This window comes from Myotis davidii, unplaced genomic scaffold, assembly GCF_000327345.1.
Source record: "Myotis davidii unplaced genomic scaffold, ASM32734v1 scaffold408, whole genome shotgun sequence".
Lineage (NCBI taxonomy): Eukaryota > Metazoa > Chordata > Mammalia > Chiroptera > Vespertilionidae > Myotis > Myotis davidii.
Window position 1 is genome coordinate 762,336 of NW_006299389.1, and position 6,034 is coordinate 768,369.

Here is a 6,034-nt window from a genome sequence, read left to right on the forward strand (position 1 = left end):
CACAGGGAAGACAGTTCTCCCATTCTAGTTCTCTTCACTTACCTCCCAAACAAGACCATGAGGTGAGCTCATGACTCAGATGGAAAAGAATTAGTTTCCCTCCCCCCCACTTTCTTGTGCAGTCTATTTGTTATACTTCTACACACGTTAAAGTGAATAAGACCTAAGTCTGCTGGGAAACTGCTTACCACTATTTCCCACTTATAATATGTTTGCACATAAAAACCCATGAGAAATAAAAGTACACGTGAACAAGCAGACATGTAGAAAATTAAATACTTGTGACATTTTTATGAGTGTGCATGTGCATTTGTCTGTAGGAGCAATTATTTCTTCACGAAGCCCCAGGGCTTTAGGTTTTTCTGGGTAGGAGATTTTTACCAGGCTCTTGTAATTTTATGAAGAAAGCTGTCATTATTACAGGACAGGTTTAGAGCAGTGACTCTGCTGCATTCATTTGGTAAAAGAAAAACAGTTTGTATTAATGCATTTACTCAGATCCCTCTAGAAATTTTTATAAGATGGATACTTGAAAAGGTACAATAATATCTCAAAGGTTGTTAATTTGTAGAAGTAAGGGAGAAATAATAAAGTGGAGAAAGTGGAAGGCTCATTGGCTACATGGAAATGTGCTTTTTTGTCTGTTCATGGGATAAGTTAACTTGGCTTTGTTTCTTCAGCTCCCGCACTTTGTTGCTCTGTGAGCCTCTGAGTAGACTGTTTTATTTGGATTTACACCCTTCAGTAACATTATATAGATGGTTAACCCAGCCACGGATTTTCTCAAGATGACATCTCTGCCCATGGCACATCTTAGCAGATATTGGGTGACCCTCATTTACGGTGTAAACACAGATCAGCCTTGCAAAATCTTGGATAAGACTTTAGAAATCTTAGAGCATAGGATAAGAGCATAGGAATCTTCCTTCCCTCTACCACACAGGATCTTTCCCTCTAAACCCTCTCTATAGAGGTCATATTGAACTAACTGCTCTCTGTCAGAAACTCACTGGGATAAATTATATTTGAGAATATAGTACATATTCCAATCTCAGAACTTGTTAGATTCCTGTGTCAGTTACCCATTTCAGCTTCTATAAATTAACCATTTTACCCCCAAATTACCCATTTCAGCTTCTATAAATTAACCTGTCACAGAGGTGTCTTCTTTGAGTTTCATTTCACCACCATATCCTTTTATGGACAGTGTATACAAGCACCATTATCTAGATGATTGCTGTTAAAAGATTGACTGCTGTACGTCTAAATATTTCAGATGATAATATATTTATAATTTAGTATCAAGAAATATTTGTGTTAGGGGATGAGAAAAAAAATTATAATTTCTTTCACTAAATTCCAGCTAGAATTGCACAGTCCTGTTAGTTTTGAGTATGGGCAGCGATGGCACTAGCAGTTTCTGTGACCTGTTCGCAGTAGTAATCATGTCATCATTGTCACTAGGCATTAGTATTTAATACATTACTATAGAAGCATCGGTCTTAAACCACAAATTTGGTGGGTTTTATTTCAATATAATTTGTTTCTTTTGTAATCTTGTGTGCTTAATTTTATGCAGTTACAAACATCAGTCTGAGCCGGGGTTCACAGGCCAACAAGGTGACCACTCTGCTTGCAAATGGCCTTCCCGCTGCTGTGCATGTGGGCTTCCTGGCTCTTTCAGACCTGGCTCCGGTATTCCCAGGGGTGAAGCCTTCTCTGGAAGGCTCCTTCCTGCCCTTTCCTGGGCGCTCTTAATACCTACACTGAGGTCAGCCATGCCTGTCTGCCTTTCTGCCGGTGAGCTTTTGAGAGACTGGACCCTCTCCCTCCTTTATTTTAAGCCTTAGCACCTAGCAGTGTGCCTCGCTTGTAATAAGCACCAGGAACTGCTTATTTAAATGCCACGTTCCCACTCCATGCCCATCCATACATTGCTTTTCCTCTCTCCATTGTGTGCCTGCCAGTTCTTTCTTGGCTCTGGCTCAGAGTTTACTGCTGTAAAGTTCTTGTCTGGTAAGGAATGGTGATTTCTCCATCCTGTTTTGCCAGCACTGCTTTAAATGTTCTGGAGTCAGCCTGTTGGATGTTGGCATGCCTTCGATGAGCCAGTATTAGGGACATAGTTTTCTCCCTACTCAGGTTGTAATCATTGATGATTTGCCATCTTTTCTCTTAAGTGTGGAAATATATGTCAACATTGGTTAGAATCTTAGGAAAGTTAGAGAGCTTTGTAATAAGGGCCCATTTAATTTTTAAGCCCACCCTGATTGAAGGCAACATGGTATCAGTGGAGAGAAAACTCTTTTACATCTAAACAATTAGCTTTTATTATTGGTGTTGTCCTGTAGAGGTGGCTTAGTTTGATGGGAAGGACAGGTATAGCAATGAATTTCAAAAAGAAAATGAGGCTTTTTGTATGCGTGTGTGCGTGCGCATGCGTGCGTGCATGTTATTTTAAATGAGTATAGCCCCAAACCGGAGCATAAAATACCCATATTGTGGATTTGATCCCAGCATACAGGAGGCAACTGATCGGTGTTTCTCTCTCACAATGATCTCTCTCTCTCTCTCTCTCTCTTTCTCTCTCTCTTTCTCCCACCTCACCTCTCTAATAGCAATAGAAAAATAATCTATTCATTTTATTATAACAACATTTATTCCTTAGGAATTAGTAATGATTATTAAGAACAAAATGAAAGTGCCTTTTTTGTTACATCCCATTTGGCCTCAATGTGAGATATAAGTCAGATGAAATTTTATAATTAAATTTGTGCATCATTCCACTTTACAAAGTGTTCATTTCCTCAAGTCCTTCTTATATCATATTTACTGAACTGGAAGATAAATATTGAAGATGGTCTTACTAAGTAATTTGGCTTCAGCTATTTTTTTTTTTAGCATCTCAGTTAAGTAGATCTAACTGTGGATTGGTTGCTATTTGAAGAATTAGAAACTTGCAAGGACTCTTGTATTTTATTAATTTTAGTGTTTTCAAGAATTATTAAAGAACTACATAATGACAGTACAGAAAAGTACATAAAGAAACAAATGAGTACAATTCTATTACCTCGAGTTATATAGTTTAGTATATTTTTTCATGGTATTTATTTTATATATTATCTGTGTGTGTTACAAGCCATTACAATACTTAATGGCTTAAAGCAATGACAACTCTTTGGCTGGTGATTCTGTATGTCATAGTTTAGGCTGGGATCAGCGGGTGGTTCTTCTGTTTCAGGCTGGTTGCCTCATTTATCTGTGGTCAGCTGCAGAACAGTTCTTCTCTTGGATGGATTCTCTCACATGTCTAGGGCCTTAGCTCTGGTCAATGTGATTTCTCATATGCCAGCAGAGTAACTTGAGTTTGTTCACATGACAGAATCTAGGACCCCTTTAGAGACAGCAGAAATGTACAAGGACTCTTGAGCAAAAGGCTTTGAGTTGGCATACTATTGCTTCTACTGTCTTCTATTGGCCAAAGCAGGCTAAGCTACAAGGCTATCCCAGATCAAAGGGTGGGGAAATAGACTTCAGCTCTTGATAGGAGGAGCTGCAAAGTCACATTGCAAGGATGTGGGAAAAGGGAAGAGTTAAGATTGGTGGGCATTTTTGCAACTTAACTGCAGTGTGTGTGTGCATGTCATGTGTATGCGTATGTGGAAACCAAGAGCATATGCAATTATTTCTGCATTTTTCATCACCAGATAGGCTTCAAATCCTAGTGGCTATTTCAATACTGTGAGATACTTGGGAGATGAAATGAATTTAAAAAATCTTTTTAAATCTTTTTATTTATATATTTAATATAAAGGGAGGGAGAGAGAGAGAAACATCAATGATGAGAGAAAGAATCATTGATCGGTTGCCTCCTGTATGCCCCCCACTTGGTATCCAGCCTGAAACCCAGGCATGTAGCCTGAAACCCAGGCATGTGCCCTGACCGGGAATGGAACCATGACCTCCTGGTTCATAGGCTGACACTCAGTCACTGAGCTACATTGGTCGGGCTTAAATTAATTTTTATATGAGAAGATCCTTAGAACGTATGTAGAACAGAGGAGGTAGATACTCAATAAATCATAGTTTAAAAAGTAAGAAAAAGAAAATAAAAGTTCTTTAAGTGCTTAAATACCATCAGTCTAATTTCTGGGTTGGTTTTATTTCTCCTCTGATTTCTTTCCACATTTACTCTCCTGGTTGATGATATCGAGGCACTGGTAATGGGAGAGAAGTTGTTTCTGGGCCCCAGTTCAGCCTGTACCAACTGGGAGACCTTGGAAAAGTCACTTGACTTTACATCTCAGTTTCTTCATCTATTTTGTGAAAATAACTATTTCACAGGGTTGTTGGGGGAGAATTTAATTCTCATGTATATTGACATGTGTTGGAAACTCTAGATGTGTTATTATTTTTTAGGAGCTCTTTGAACATTTGTTTTGTAGAATTTCTAGAACACTTTTTTACTTAACATTTTTTTCATATCCCCAGCATCTCAAACTGACTGATTTTAGCTTTTCTTTGAAAGAAGTTGTGTTAAAAACAAATAAAAACAACAACAGGTATTTCTGCTTAGTGCATATTAAAGAAAATGTGACTTTCACAGCCTTAGCCTGCATACTGATCTTCAAAATACCATGGCCATTTCTTTAACCTGATGGAGCCCCTTTGCATAAATCTGTCTTCTCTGATCAGAAATTACATTCTTAACAACAATAGACTCATGGGCTTTTCTGACAGGAAATACTTGTGAGGATGTATGATCAGTTATGGGATATGCTTACCAATAAATTTTTCTTACAAAAACAAATCAGAAATCCTATCAAAATATCACTATGAAAAAATCTATTTTCCTTAGTACTTCCCATAAAATGGTCATGCTTGAAGGTTATGAATATTTTTATTTAGATGAAGGCTCTATATTTAATACATGTGCTGGCCATCTTTCCAACCAGTCAATTTGCATAAATTTCATGTCCTAAGTAGGAAGAAAATGGTTGTGGTCTAGAGTCAACCTTTTCTCTGTCAAGTGTATATCACTTTTCTTTCCCTTGACTGGCTGCTTCCACTTACTACACCCTGTGGATTTCACCGTAAACCTCCTTTATTCCCTCCCACTGCCGACGTACATCCTTCCTTACCCCCAGAAAGAGAACGTCTTCCTGAAACTCGCTTTTACTTTGCCAGTTTCTAAACAGTGAATGAACCGAATTCTCTCTTATTTTGGAAATGTGTTTGTACCCATCTTTATAGTTCATTCATTCATTTTTGTTCATTGATTGATTCATTCATCCATTACTCAGCAACAGCGTTGTACACACCCTGCTGAATGCCATGGATAAAAAGACAGATAGGTCCTAGTGCTGTCCTGTGGAGGTGCCCTGTTGTAGGAGGTGCCCTGTCATAGGAAGGACAGTACGTGAAAGTGACATTTGGCCAGGGCTTTAAGTGAGAGAGAAACAAGGCTCTGGGAGCCTGGGCAGTGTGGGGAGAAGACCACACTATGCCTTCCTTCCTAAGGACCATAGCTGTGTGCTATGACAAGAGTTAGAGTCAGGAGAGGATGCAGTGAAGAGCAGGACAGCAATGATTTGGAGCTGGATTAAGCTTTGTCATGTGAAATCAGAGTGCTGCACAGGCATACACACTGATTACTGAGTGAGGAGGGAGGAGTTTTACTGACCGGGTCTCTGGTTTGTTCTTCATTTCCCAAAATGAAGCCATTTCACATTTGCTGAGAACAAATTGCCTATGAGTCTAGGACCTAGGTATTTTATGCACTTCATCCTATTTTACAGCAGACCTTCCACATAAATATCCCCTTTTTGTAGATAAGCAAACTGAGGCTGAGGAAGGCTAAGTAACATCTCCAGGATCATGTAGCTAAAGAAGCAGAGCTTAGAATTCAGAGCCAAACCACTGTCTCTGTAAGATGGTAAGCCCAGTGTTAGAATAACAGGCACAAAGGAACAAATGTCATAGTGAAATGCAGTATTTGCAGTTCTCACCTTCCTCATAGTAAAGCTGGATCAGG

At 38.9% G+C, this 6,034-nt stretch overlaps 1 protein-coding gene across 3 annotated transcripts in view; it reads left to right on the plus strand.

The window, feature by feature from the left end:
• The window catches only part of KDM4C (lysine (K)-specific demethylase 4C), a 354,050-nt gene that overhangs the window by 319,178 nt on the left and 28,838 nt on the right, over positions 1–6,034 (plus strand). The gene's annotated exons all lie outside the window — the stretch shown is intronic.